We start from the raw sequence: 15977 nt of genomic DNA on the forward strand, positions 1-15977 counted from the left end.
GAGGTATAGATGAGGCTCTTTGGATATATAGTTCTTTAAATATATCTCCTTGAATATATTTCCTCTCAATCTGAAGACTTGTGAATTAAAGAGACAAGTTATCTGACCCCTACGGTGCCCAACATATAATAGACTTAGGATAACTGCTATAGATACTCCCATTTAAAAAGGAGAAAGCAGGAGGCACACAGGGATCACTGCTACATAGCAACCCTAAAATCCAGCTAGGCAAAGTTGTCCGTTCCTTAATTAGGACTTGGACTTGCCTTCTTCTTCCTGGGAATGACTTGTCATGGTTCTTGGCTCTACCATCTAGGTGCTTGATACTCAGCCTGCTTCCTTCCCAGCAAAGTTTGATGGTCTCAAGGCCCCTTTTCATTTTATTCTGTCAATCCAGTTCAAGCTAGTGGTGTTTCTGCTGATCAGAATTAAGGTTACCTACCAAGAGTTGTAAGTTGGGTTCATTCCATTAAACAAAAGCCACACCAATAAATCTCTTCAAGATAAGTCCTTTGCCATATTGAGTTTTTGTTGCAACTACTGAGGGAAAATGCCTTTAAGCTTCATCAAGTCCAATGGTTCTCTGAAGTACCACTTAGGTTTTTATTAGTCATGCAAATGCAAATAGGGTTTTATAGTTATACCCTCAAGGTTCATCTTTATATTATGCTTTATGGTAGAGTCCTGGGTATGATCTTGACCTGGAAGTCATTTAACAATTTTAACATTGTTTATTTTCCTGAGAAGCTGGAAATTTTCAGAAGCAGAAATTTCTGGCCCCTTTCTGTTTAACAATTCTTCTTTTAGTTTATCTCTCCTCTCACAAATTGCTATAGGCAACGAGAGGAAACCAAGCAGCACTTCCAATGCTCTGTCTGGAAATTTCCTTAGCTAGGGCACCCAGTTCATCAGATGCATTTTCTTTTATCCATATTGCTGCCATGTGACAACGTTGCTAAATTTTCTGTCACTGTCTAATAAGTGAAGCAGGCTAGTAAGATAGGGAGTAAGTCAGGATCTGGAACCTGGCAGAGAGTCCACATGGACATCAGTAACCCCCAAGATGGCTGCTGGAAGACCGCACCCCTAAGACCCTGCCATCCAGAACAAAGACTTCCTCTGGAAGCCAGGAGAAGCCCCGGATATTCCCCAAAGACTTTATCATTAGGCTCTCATAAGGGATTGATGGGTGGGGTAATCAATCAAAACAGCTGGAACTCCTCCCCGGCCATTAGCAAAGCTGTGGAATAATTAACAGTTCAAAAAGCCATGCATGAGGCTTGAGCGAGCACTCTCATGCTCGCTTTTGCACTTGTTCTCTTGCCTCTGGACCCCAACGCTGGCTGCCTTCTCCCCCGTTTGGGTCACTACACCAAGTAAACCTGGGCATTTATAACCTATAATGGGAAATTGTAGTCTGTAAATCAGCCCACTTTATCACTTCTCCACCCCGTCCTGAATACCTGGGACCCCTGATCTGTTATTTTCTCCCATTTCTTGTCCCTCCCTACCTGAATAAATTACTAGCCTAACTCACCTGATGTGCTCTTGAAATTCATTTCTGCAGCATAGTCAAAGAACCTAGATAAAATCTGTTAACATAGGCTCCACTGTCTTCTAGTTTCTAATAATTTTTTCCACATTTCACCTAAGCCATCACCAGCAGCATCCTTGAAAGTCATTCGGTGTCTGCTAACAATTTCAATGCCCTTTATGCTTTCACTTCTCAAAGTCTTTCCCTGGCCTAGTCCTGAAGCCACTCCTACATTTTAGGTTTTTATTATGGAATCACCCCACTTCTATTAAAAGTAGCAAAATCATTATTATTTGTTGATGTTCAAAAGTTTCCTCAACTTTGAGATGTTTAAAACAATAAATATTCATTATCTCACACAATTTCTTTCCTGAATACTGCAGCAGCTTAGCTGGGTGGTTATGGCTCAGAGTCTCTCATGAGATTGCAGTTGACATGTTGCCCAGGGCAGCAGTGATCTGAAAACTTGACTGGAATTAGAGGCTCTGCTTGCATGTGGACAAACTCAAATAGCAGGCAAATTAGTGCTGGCTACTGGTAGGAGGGCTCGATTCCTCACCGTGTGAACCTTTCTATGGGCTGCTTGAGTCCTTATGACATGCCAGCTGGTTTTTCCCACTGTGAGCAAAGGGAGAGAAAGGTGGAAACTGAAAGATCTATTAGCACCTAGCCTTGGAAGTCACACTCCATTAGTTTTGCAAGTTGGCTCATTCAAGGTGGTCAGACAGGTCAATACAGGTCAGCTGTATTCAATCTGGGGATTACTGAACTGGATCATGTATACCAGGAGGCAATAATCATCACAGGCCATCTTGAGGGCTGGCCACCACAATGGCAAATTAATAATTACGCCAGATACCTAAAATAATGTGTTTGAAAGATCTTTGATGATAGGGCAAATGAAAGAAAAGATTCAAAACTTTTAATACAAGATGATTCAGAACTTAATAAAATAACTTTATCCTATTGTCTGGGTACACCTATGCACATAGAAAAGATTGAAAACAAAAATGTTTGCATTGTTTGTTACATGTGAGAGGATTATGAATTTTAATATTTCTTAATTTTTTGTGTTTATAAAGTTTTCCACATTGTACACGAATTAATTACATTGTTAATTATGTATTAACAAGCCTATGAATTCTTGAAGACACAATTAGAAAAATTATTTTAAAATTTTATTTCTTTTCTTTAAGATACAAATATTATCATTTCCCCTTAGTTTAAAAACTAAAGGGAAGCAGACTTGTCCCAATGGATAGGGCATCTTCCTACCACATGGGAGGCCCATTGTTCAAACCCCAGGCTTCCTTGACCCGTGTGGAGCTGACCCATGCGTGGTGCTGATGCGCGCAAGGAGTGCCCTGCCACGCAGGGGTGTCCCCCGAGTAGGGGAGCCCCATGCACAAGGAGTGCGCCCTGTAAGGAGAGCCACCCAGCGCAAAAGAAAGTGCAGCCTGCCCAAGAATGGTGCCGCACACACAGAGAGCTGACACGACAAGATGACGCAACAAAAAGAAACACAGATTCCTGGTGCCGCTGACAAGAATACAAGCAGACACAGAAGAACACACAGCGAACAGACACAGAAAGAAGACAATGGGGGAGTGGGGGAAGGGGAGAGAAATAAATAAAAAATAAATCTTTAAAAAAAAAGAAAGTAAAATTTCTATGTCCATCAAAAAATCTAATCATAATTTTTAAATGATAGGAGCTGTTAACTCTCAATTTTGCAGTTGATGGCTTATCTCATTAAAAGATAATCATGGTGTCAAATTTAAAATTAATATCTGTAGTGACACGGATGGAATATGTGTGCATGTATGAGATGTTGAATGAGATTAGGGAAATCTTCCTTTAAAGATCCTTCTAGAGTTATTTCTTAGTAATATTTTAGCTACTTGATATTCAATTCTAGTTAACACGCACATTTTTATTTTCTCTTTATTTACACCTGCCCCCACAATTTTCGCTAAAAAGTTGAAAACTAGAGATGATATATAAAACATTCCTATAAGACTTTTTGAAACAGAAAGGCAAAGCAAAATTTATTCAAGCTGAATATAAAACTTCCAAAAATATACCAGGCTTGAGATTCTTTGAAGTTGCTTCTGAAATTAAAAGAGAGGGTGATTTCTTTTGGATGTGAAGGCAGTTCATGTTCATGAGCTTATTTAATGCATAACTCAGGATTCTGGAAGTTTTTCCTAATTACCCCTCTGTCCACTCGGACAGAGCCACTGTGGATGTCTGTGCAGTCTTCATTGCATAAAAGTGCCCATGGGGTTGTGGGACTGAAGTCCAGCTCATACAATTGCCCAGGCATCAGTTTTGAGGAAAAACTTGTATTGTCCCCTCCTATATCACAAAATATCTCCAGATAGATGTGGTGGTCTTGAGTTCTAGTATTCTTTTATATCATGAAACTTAGGAAAACTTAAGCACTTTATCTGTCCTTTTGATTTTCTGCTATTACTTTGTAATATTTGCTAGGGTATTTCACTGTTGTATATTTTACTTTCTCAGCTTCTTGTAAGTTTCTTGGGGTCAAAGACCATGTCTTCCATATCTTTTATTCCTCTTATTGGCAACAACATGCCAAAAGGAATACTTTAGGCAAAATAAAGACTTTTAATAAAAATAATGCTAGACAACAGAAGTTGAACTCTAGAACATGTTTACTTCCTGTAGTTTATGCTTGTGTTGTCATATATTTTACTTCTACATATATTGTAAACTCCATAAACAATTTATTTTTTCTTTAAAGTATCATTTGTCTTTTAATGTAATTAAATAAGGGGGAAAATGATAGCCTTTTACATGTATACAATTCATATTTACTTTTATGGTACTCATCCCATATATCTAAATTTCTATTTGATATAATTTCCATTCAGCCTGAAGAATTTCCTTTAGTATATCTAGTAGTGGAGATTTTCTGGTGCCAATTCTCACAGTTTTCATATATTTAACAATTTCAGTCCCCTTTTGAAGTATAGTTTACTTTTATATATTATTCAAGATTGACCTTTTTTGTCCTTTTAGCACTTTAAAGATATTTTTCCATTGTTGCCTGGCCCCCATTGTTTCTATGAGAAGTCAAATATCATCCTTAGAGTTGTTTCTCCATATGTAATGTGTCTTCTCTGTTTTTTAGCTGATTAAAAATCTTCTCTTTTTCAGGCAGTTTGAGTATTTTGTACCTATGTGTGTTTTCTTTGTATTAATGCTGCTTGTGATTTGCTGAGCTTCTTGAATCCGTAGGTTGTTATTTTTCTCAAAATATTGGACATGTTTAGCCATTGTTTCCTCTAATTTTTTTTTTTTTTTGTATTTTCTTTCTTCACTTCATTTGAAACTCTGACCCCACGTATGTTAGACTATTTGACACTGTCTCATAAGTCACTGTGGTACTCTTTCTTTTAAACCCTTTTTTTTCTCTTTTCTAATCAGTTGGGGTAATTTCAATGGATTCAAATTCAAGGTTACTACCCTTTCTTATGTAGCATTTCATCTGCTGTTAAACACATTCAGTGAATTTTTCTTTCAGCTATTATACTTTTAAAATTTAGAATTTTCATTTTTTTGTAGTTCCATTTTTTTTCTGCTGATATTCTCATCTATTTAGTCATTATGCCTATCTCTTCACTTAATTCTTAAACATATTCATGATAGTTATTTTGGAGCCCTCATCCAATAATTCTAACATCTTCTGGGTCATCTTGGGATCTGTTTCCACTGGCTATTTTTCCTCTTGAATATGGGTTACATTTTCTTGTTTGTTTGTTTCCTTGCATGTCTAAAATTTTTATTTTGTATGGCGAACATTGTGGATGTTTTGTAGAGTGTTTGGGTTATGACTTCTTTTTTTAAAGGATTTTAAATTTTGGATTATGACTTCTTCTTTTAATGGATTTTAAATTTTGTTCCAGTAGGTAAATGAATTAATGGAGGATCCTCTAAATCTTTTTAAGCTTGATTTTAGGCTCTGCAGGGTGTTTTCCTTAATCCTATTTTGTAGTTTTCCTTAATCCTAGTGTGTAGCCCTTTGTCTAGTGCATGGTCATTATTCACAAAGTATGGCCTTTTGGGGATCTTATCTGAATGTCCAAGATGCTCAGTATAAGTCTCTCCATCCTGACAGGAAGAAAACTCCAATATCTTCCAGTACTGTACAATATTTGCTTTCTCTATTTATCTCTTAGTTTCTAACAGTCATTCTCTGCCAAACCCTGTGAAATCTCATGCTGCCCATGCACAACCACCAAGACTGAAAGCAAATGCCCATGAAGATTTCCATGGCCCTTCCTCTCTGGTATCTTGCCTGGAAAATTCTAGTCCCACTGGCAACCCTAAAATTTATTTCCCTCCTTTGCTCAGCAAGGCCACTTCTTCTCTCTTGGGATCCATCTTCCTGTTCTGTAGCTTGGAAAGTGTCCCTAGGCAGAAATCATGGGTGAACATGGCATTGACTTTTTATGTGTTCCCTAATCTCAAGAATCTTAGCCTTTTGCTGCCTTTTTTCCACAGCCTGAAAACAATGCCTCATATATTTTGTCCAGTTTTATGGTTATTTACAGTGGGAAGTTACCTTTGTTTCCCAGAAGCTATGACAAATACCATACAATGGATTCCAGTAGTGCTCTGGTAGGTTGGCAGTCCTGGGGTTCCTTGTCTTTCCCATCACAAGGCATTGTCCTCAACTGTCTCTTCCTGGTTCTGTTGACTTCTGGCTTCTAGTTCCTTCCTGTAGTTTTCTCTCTATAAGGCCTCCAATAATAGGTTTAAGACCCATCCTGATTCAGTTGGTTGGCCATATCGTATCTAAAAACAACATCCTCAAAAAGTCCTATTTATAATGGGTTCACACTTTACAAGAATGGATTAAGATGAATAACATGTTTGCTTGTTTGTCTTTCTGGGGCACATAACTCAATCTGCCACAGAATAAAAACCCAGTACCAGTATTACATCAGTGCTCTGAGCAAAAGTCATCCAAGACTGTTATGAACACAATGATATCATTTTTTTAAATGAATGAATGAATGCTGTAAGCCTGCAATTCATTTTTTAAAGCAACATATATGGTCCTCTGGAATAAACAAGAAACTATCAGGTAGAGATGATTCCTTTAGTGTCTCGTCTCTTTTTGCCAAACTCTGAACAAAAGGGAGGATGGAAGCAGGAGTAACTTTTTAGACATTCTATCAGTGGACTTCAGTGTAAAAAAAACCCTTCACAGAACTTTCACAACAGGATAAAGAGTGTATATAAAAACCCATAGCTAATATCACACTTAATGGTGAAAGACTGAAAACTTCCCCCTTAATATTAAGAAATAGAGAAGGAAGCCTGCTTTTACCACTGCTATTCAATATTGTACTGGAAGTCTAGCCAGAGCAATTAGGCAAGAAAAAGAAATAAAAGGCATCCAAATTGAAAAGGAAGTAAAACCGTCTTATTCTCTGATGACATGATCCTGTATATAGAAAATATCAAAGAATCCTAAAAAAAAAAAAAAATAGAGCTAATTAGTGAATTCAGCAAAGTTGAAGGCCACAAGGTTAACATGCAAAAATTCATTGTGTTTATATATACCATTAATGAACAACCCAAAAATGGAAATTAAGAAAACAATTCCATTTACAGCCTCTCTAAAAGGAATAAATCTCAAAATAAATTTACCAAGGAGATGTAAAACAGCTGAAAGAATTTAAAGAGGACCTAAATAAATGACAAGCCATCCCACGTTCATAGATTGGAAGACTTAGTATTAAGATATCAATACTACCCAAAGTGATCAATGTATTCAAAACAATCCTTATCAAAATTCAGGCGCCATTTTGGCAGAAATAGAAACGCTGATCTTCAAATTCATATGGAAACTAAGAGACCCAAATTAGCAAAACAATCTTGAAAAAGAACAAAGTTGGAGGGTTCACCCTACCTGATTCAAAACTTACTTCAAGGCTACAGTAATGAAAACTGCATGATACTGGCCCAAGAAAAGACATATAGACCAATGGAATAAAATTGAAAGTATAGAAATAACCCACATATTTATGGCCAATTGATTTTCAACAAGGTTGCCAAGCTCATTTAATGGAGAAAGACTAGAGCCTTCAAACAATGGTACTGGGGAAACTAGCTCTCCACGTGCAAAAAAGCATGAACATGAATCTCTACCTCACCTTATATGCAAAAAAATTAACTCAGACTGGATTAAAAACATAAATATAAGAGCTATAAGCATAAAACTCTTAGAGGGGGAAATCATCATGACTTTGGATTTGGTAATGGATTCTTAGATATGACACTGTATTAGTCAGCTTGAGGGATGCTGATGCAAAACACCAAAAATTGGTTGGTTCTTATAAAGGGTATTTATTTGGGGTAGGAGCTTACAGTTATCAGGCCATAAAGCATAAGTTACTTCACACACCAAAGTCTATTTTCATGTGTTGGAGCAAGATGGCTGCTGATGGCTGCAAGGATTCAGGCTTCCTGGGTTCCTCTGGGCTTAGCACCTCTGTTTTCTCCACAAGGTCAGCTGTAGACTATCAGGTGAACAGCTCTGTCTCTGCGCCTCGGGTTTCTGCTGTGTCTAAGGAGCCATCTCTATTCCTCTTGTTTTTCTCCTGACTCAGGTCCTCTTTTCTCAGGGCTTGCTTCTCGTTCCTCTGCATGCTGACTTCCTGGGGCTCCAGCTTAAGACTTCAGAATCAAACTCCAACATCAGAAACCCTCAACTCTGTCCTTTGCCATACCTTTTATTTGTGAGTTCCCACCTACTGGGGTGGGGACGCAACAGCCTAATGACCTGGCCCAACCAAAGCCCTAATCATAACTTAATCACACCCAGGTACAAACCAGATTACAAACATAATCCAATATCTAGTTTTGGAATTCTTAACCATACCAAACTGCTATAGACACCAAAAGCATAAGTAACAAAAGAAAAAAATGGATTAATTTGATGTCATTAAAATTAAAAACTTGTGCAACAAAGGACATTATCAAGGAAGTGAAAAGACAAACTACAGAATTGGAGCAAATAGTTGCAAATCATATATCTGTTGAGGGTTTATTACCTAGGACATAGAAAGAACTCCTACAACTCAACAATAAAAGACAAACAACCTATTTACAAGTTGGGCAAAGGGGGCTGGGGGGAAGGAATGGGTAATTATTCCTTAATCAATACAGAGTTTTTCTGTGGGGTGATGAAGTTTTAGTAATAAATGGTGATAATAGTCACACAACTTTGTGAATGTAATCAATACCATTGGCTTGTACCTTTAAATTGTTTAAAATGGGAAATCTTATGTTATATATATATTACCACAATAAAAAAAAAAAACTCCACAAACAAAAAAATGTTCGTGCATCTTGTTTTCTTCCATTCCATCTATCCTACTTATTCCTCATTCTACTCTAAAAAAAACTTGTGTGGTGGAAGGAGCATTAGATTTTGAACAGAAGATCCTAGTTCAAGCCACTGCTTTGCCACTCACAGTAATTATGTTCTTTGGCACTCTTCTGAGCCTTACACTCCTTTCGTAAAATGGGGGAAATATCTTCCTTGTCTATGGCACAGGATGTTTGTGATATTTTAAGGAGTGTGGAAAATCTCTTGATGATTTAGATTTTATCCTCATTATGCTGAATTTAAAAATAGTTTGTAATAGTACTATCAGGGTTGTTATTAATACAAGGATCAAATGATTTATGAAAGAGGTTTTAACAACGCCTAGCATATAAAAAATGTTGGGTATTATTTTTGTTAGTTGTATTAATTACAAGTCACCCCACATAATAATTGTGGCTTAAAAGAGCAATTATTATATCTCACAAGTCTACAGTTGCCTAGGCAACTCTGCTGATCAGGGGCAGGACATATCTGGGCTTACTTGGATATATGGGGCTCATCTGGCTGCCAGCTAATCTCTGGGATAGCTGGATCTACCAAATACATTTTTATCTCCCAGCAGACTAGTGCTCATGGTGATGACAGAGCACAGGAGAGGAAATGGAAGCATGTCAGGGTTTTATGATGCCCCTACTTGCATCAACTTATTACAGTCGCACTGGCCAAAAGAAGTCAGTATGGGAAATCCAAAGTCAGTATGGGAGGGCATAGATTTAGGAAGATATTAAAAGTGGGCCATTGGTGCAGTCAATCTACCCTTGATTATTACTGTTATTTTCTTTTAATTCTGCTAATAAGTTACCACTAAGTTACGGTAATAACCTTCTTCCATATCTCCTTACCTTTAGAGCACAACAACCTAGGAATGATTAAGAACGGACTGTTCACTCTACATTTTTCTGGAAAGAATTGGGTCTCATAATGAGGGACACACAGTAGCTCATCAAGGGGTGAAGAAAGTGTTTTTGGCTTTCTCCCCACCATCTTCTTTCACCACCTAACTTATTAACAAGAAACAACTGCGGATAAGAATTCAGTATTGCTGAGATATTTTGTAGGATGTTTCCCCCCATTGTCTATATCACTCTTTTAATCACTATGCTACAGAGAAATTATTTGAAAACGATTACATTTGTTATTGAAGCAGAGTGACCTGAAAAACACCAAAAAACAAACAAAAAACCCCCACACAACAAAACAAAAAACAAAACCGAAAGAACAACAAAAAACCTAAACCCAAAAAATACAGTTTGTGATGAATGTACAACATTGTGATTATACTAAAAGCCATTGATAATATGCTTGGGTAGAATAGCTAGAAACAGCAGCTATGTACAGTGGGGGAAGCACAGAGAGATGGAGAGGTAAGGAATTTTCTTGTTTGTTCTTTTTTATTATTATTATTAATATTGAAATAATGAAAATGCTCTAGTAATGATTGAAGTGATGAATGTAAAACTATGTGATTATAGCAAATACCATTGATTGTACACCTTGGAAGAATTGTATGCTTTATTAAAGTGTATCAGTAAAATTGATTAAAAAATACAGTTTGTAAACACAGGCATAAGTAGACAGATTCTGCAAGTTAGAAAAGGGGAACAGACTCCCACTTTCACCAAAATGTTACACAAAAACATACAGGGAGCAGGTGAAGGGGACTGAACAAATTTCAAGAATAAGAGCTTGACAAGTAAACTATAGAAAACAGATACTGATATACAGGGAATAAGTAGAGTTTGAAGGAAGAAAAAAAGTTAAGAAGGAATTGTTAGCCAATGATAATAGGTTTGTGAACTAATGGTGAATATGAAAAAAAATGATGTTCACATTTTTCAGTATCATTTTGTTTGGTTTCAATTTCCTCGTTATCTACCTTTTAAATAGAATGTGCTGGAAGAATAGCAGGGGATTTCTTTTTCTTTCAGCTGCTACTTACCTTTCTGTTTTCATGCAACCAAAGCAGAGTTCAGCACAACAGGAAGAGATGGAAGGAAAAGTTCAGAAAAGACAGGGTTTTAAAACCTCCAGTCTGTTAGAAGGCAGCCTTGTTTCCTCATACCCTTGGAATGTATAGAATGGGCGGAAATCCACAACTCCTCTGCAACTGTTGCCCCTCTGTCTGTGTCCAAGGAAATGGATTTCAGGTACTTTGCTTCCTGATTGAAGGAGACATACCCAGCCATGCCTTACTTCCCCCATTCATTTACTGATTTTGATATTATACTATACTGTGCTAATTTCTTTTTTGGTTACTGTTCTCCTTAGGGTCAGAGAACATCACAACCTGAAGGTTCGCAGAAATTATCTAGCAAAAACCAATTACATAAGGATAATACAGAGGCCTGGAGAAGTGAAGACCAGGCAAAGACAAGTTTGGAGCCTTCGGTCCAGAATGCTTCATGTCAGCCTTGCTTTCTCCTTGTAACATGGCTATTTCATTCCAAAAATAGGTGTTATCTGAATTTTCCTTGTCTCACCAGCAGTTGAGTGTGTAGACGTCACGCTGGCCCTGCACTTCTGGTTCGCACCCAGGCACATGTGTCACCAACAATAGTTCTGAAGTGAAGGTTCTGCCTAAGAACTGCCTATAACTTCAACAGGTAAGTCCAGAGGTGTTTAAATCCTATGTGGGCCCAAACAGACACCAGTCCTAGTACTCCATAACATGCTATTTTACCACCTTTGAAATCTCATATAAAGAGTATTGGGCCTTCCTTTCAACATCCATTTCTCTCACTTTAAATTTTAATGTGTTTCTCCCTATGCAAAAGTCCCTTAGTTGCAGTCAGCAAAGATATTTTCTACCCTAATTAAAAATGTGGCAAATTATTCTAATTTAATTGATAATTTTGGAGTTACTTAAAGGTTGGGATTTGTTTTTTAGGGTGGTCCTATAAATTTAAATTCATGTTTTACTATGTTTCCTATTATTCTTAGGGGAAAAAAAACACCAAACACCTGATTTGATTAGGAGACTGTGCCAAGCAGTTTCTCTAATCAGGGGTTTATAAACTTAGCAGGCTTCTGAGCCTATTTTGCCTAAGAAGAAACAGGTTTCATGATAGAATGAACTGACAGAACTCAGGGACTAGAGTAAAATTTGAATTTTCGTTTACAATCTTCTTTGTTTAAAAGTATGTAAGACCATGTTCCAATGTTTGAGAAGTATAGGATCCTGGCTGTGACTGAATTTAGGATGATTCAGGATCTTTTAGGGCCTAGATACATCTTTACTGGAACCAGCAATCCTTATGTAGTCTTTTGGATATTAATATAGACAGAACAGAAGACTGGGCTAAATGTTTACTGATCCCAGGATGTAGCCAGTTGTTATTTTGTCTTTAAATATAAGTGAGACTAGTTTTCTTATTTACTTTGTTCTCCTAAACATGCAGGCTCAAACCAGCCTGTTTTGGGTAGAGATGCCAACCTCCAGTATGATGGCTTTCAGGGCCTCCCAACATGTGATATTATTCTAATATCACATATACAACCTGATATTTCCCCTTTTAGTCATGAGTTTGCTTATGCTTATTATTTCAAATTAGTGAGATCACACAATATTTGGCCTTTGCATCTGGTTTGTTTCACTCAACATGATTATCTTCAAGATTCATCCTTGTTATCACGTGTTTCAGTACTTCATTCCTTTTTACAACTGAATAATATTCCACTGCATATGTATACCACATTTTATTTATCCATTCATCTGTAGATGGACACTTGTTTGCTTCCATCTTTTGGCAATCATGAATAATGCTACTTTGAACACTGGTGTGCAAATATCTTTTCAAGTCCCTGGTTCCATTTCTTTGGGATACATAACAAGTAGTAGAATTGCTGGATCATACGGTAACTCTACACTTAGCTTTCTGAAGAACCACCAAACTGTCTTTCACAGTGACTACACACCATTTTACAAAGCCACTAGCAATGAATGAGTGTTCCTATATATCTGCACTTTCTTCAATACTTATTTTCTGTTTTTTTGGTTTTTTTTTAATAGCAGCTATTCTAATGGGTATGAAATGGTATCTCATCTTTCATGTGCTTTCTGGACATTTATACATCTTTGGAGAGATATCTATTTAAGGTTTTTGCCCATTTTTAAATTGAGTTTTCTTTTTATTGTTAAGTTGAAGGATTTATTTATATATTCTTTGTCAGCAATGTGGTTTCTAAATATTTTCTCCCAATGTGTAGGTTGTCATTTGATTTCATGATAAAGTCTTTTGAGGAACAAAAGTTTTCCATTTTGATGAAGTTCCATTTATCTATTTTTTCTTTTGTTGTTTGTGCTTTGGATATAAAGTCTAAGATACCATGGCCTAACACAGGGTTCTGTGAAGATGCTTCCCTATTTTGTCTTCTAGGAGTTTCATAGTTCTGTCTCTTATATTTAGGTCTTTGATCCATTTTGAATTAATTTTTGTATAAGGTATGATATAGGGGTCCTTCTTTTTTTTTTTTTCCAAATGGAGATCCAGTTTTCCCAGCACCATTTTTTTAAAGGTACTATTCTTTCCTAATTGAATGGTCTTTGTTTGTTCCCTTGTAAAAAATTAGTTGGTCATACATGTGAGGGTTGATTTCTGAGGTCTCAATTCTACTCCATTGATCTATCTATCCATCCTTGTACCAGTACAATGCTGTTTTGATTACTGTGGCTTTGTATTAAGATTTCAGATAAGGAAATGGGTCCAAAAACTTCATTCTTCTCTTTTAATGGCTTTAGCTATTCAGGGCCCCTGACTCTTCCATATAAATTTGATAAATGGTTTTTCCATTTCTGCAAATAATGCTGGTAGAATTTTGATTGAGATTGTGTTGAATCTGTAAATCATTTTGGATAGACTTGACATCTTAAAAATATTTAGTCTTCCAATTCATGAACACAGAATGTACTTCCATTTATTTAGGTCTCCTTTGCTTTCAGCCTTTCACAATTAAGGAGGATTTTAGCCGTGGGTTTTTTGTATGTGCCCTTTATCATGTTGAAGAAGTTTCCTTTTATTCTTAGTGTTCTAAGTATTTTTATCACAAAGAGGTGCTGAATTTTGCCAGATGCCTTTTCTGCAACAATTGAGATGATCATGCGTTTTTTTCCCTCCATTTTGTTACTGTGGTATATTACATTAATTTATTTTCTTATGTTGAACAAACCTTGCATACCAGGGATAAATCCCTCTTGATCTTGGTGTATGATTCTTTTATGTGTTCTTGGATTTGGTTACATAGTGTTAAAATCTCCTACTATTAATATAGAACTGTCTATTTCTCCCTTCAAATCTGATAATATATCCTTCATATATTTTGGGGCCATGCTGTTAGGTGCATATTTATTTATAATTACATCTTCCTTTTGAATTGTCCCCTTTATCAGTATATGATGATCATCATTGCCCCTCATAACTGTTTTTTTAATTTTTATTTGTCTTTTTTAAAAGATATATAGATATCAAAAAATGTTACCTTAAGAAATGTGAGAGGTTCCCAATACCCCACTCCCCACCCCACTCCTCCCACATCAACCACCTCATTCATCATTATGGCACATTCATTGCATTTGGTGAATACATTTTGGAGCACTGCTTCACTGCATGGATTACACTTTACTTTGTAGTTTACACTGTTCCCCAGTACATTCAGTGGGTTATGGCAGAATATATAATGACCAGCATCTGTTCCTGCAATATCATTTAGGACTACTCCAAGTCCCAAAAATGCCCTCACATCATGTCTCTTCTTCCCTCTCCCTGCCCTCAGCAAATACCGTGGCCACTATCACCACGTCAATGACACAATTTCTTCCATTTCTAGAGTCACAGTAGTTCTATAGTAGATTACCAGTAAGTCCACTCTAATCCATATTTTATTCCTCCAACCCATGGACCCTGGGATGGTGATGTCCACTCCACCTCTAAATCAAGAGGGGCCTTAGATCCCACATGACTGATGGATGTGATGCTCTTGCTTACAGTTGTAGACACTCTCAGTTCCCTGGTATGGACGTTGAACATCCTCACCTCCCTGTTAACTGTTTTTGACTATTTTATCTGATATTAGTATAGCCACTGTAGCAGATTGATATTATTTATGAATTTTAAAAATATATGTTGATTGTGTTTGTAATCTGGTCTGTTCCTCTGGGTGTGATACCCTTGACTCGACCATGTCAGTAAGGCATGGTCGCTTGGTGGGCTATATAAATGGACATTAACTCAAGAAGATGCAGAAGAAGATATATGGAAGAAGAGGAGAAACGTTTGTCAGTTTTGATCCTGGGGCCCTAGAGAGAGCTGAGCCATTTGCCTGATAGTTTGCAGCTGAAGAGACCAGAGCCCTGAGCATCCCTAGCAGCTGGAAAGAAACAAGCCCTCCACTGTACAGCTGAGGTCAGGAAGAAGCTGGGAACATGGGGCCTTAAGAGGAAGAGGAAGGCTGAACCCTTGCAGAGATCGACAACCATCTTGCTTCAACATGTGGCAACAGACTTTGGTGAGAAAGGACCTCTTGTAATACCTTGAGTTGGACTCCTTAGGGCCTTGTAACCATAAGCTTTTATCCCAAATAAATGCCCTTTATAAAAGCCAGCAGATTTCTGGTACTTTGCATCAGCACCCCTTTGGCTGACTAATACACTACCCCAGCTCTCTTTCGGTTACTGCTTGCATAATATATATTTTTCCATCCTTCACACTCAACCTACTTGTATCTTTGAATTTAAGGTGAGTCTTTTGAGGACAGCATGTAGTTGGGCTATACTTTTTGTGTCTCCAGCCAGTCTCTGCCTTTTGACTGAAGAGTTTAATCTACTTATATTTAAAAATCACAACTGATAATATTGACTTTCTTCTGCCACTTTGCTTTTTAGCCTAAGTCTTTTTTTTTTTTAAGATTTACTTTTTAGTTATTTCCTTCCCCTGCCATTGTCTGCTCTCTGTGTCCATTTGCTGTGTGCTCTTCTGTGTCTGCTTGCATTCTTATCAGTAGCACTGGGAATCTGTGTCT

At 37.1% G+C, this 15977-nt stretch overlaps 1 pseudogene; it reads right to left on the minus strand.

Annotated features, from left to right (window-relative positions):
• Positions 1-15977, minus strand: part of LOC101430179 (casein kinase II subunit beta pseudogene) — a 93341-nt pseudogene that overhangs the window by 56764 nt on the left and 20600 nt on the right.

Source organism: Dasypus novemcinctus, chromosome 1 (assembly GCF_030445035.2).
Source record: "Dasypus novemcinctus isolate mDasNov1 chromosome 1, mDasNov1.1.hap2, whole genome shotgun sequence".
Taxonomy (NCBI): domain Eukaryota; kingdom Metazoa; phylum Chordata; class Mammalia; order Cingulata; family Dasypodidae; genus Dasypus; species Dasypus novemcinctus.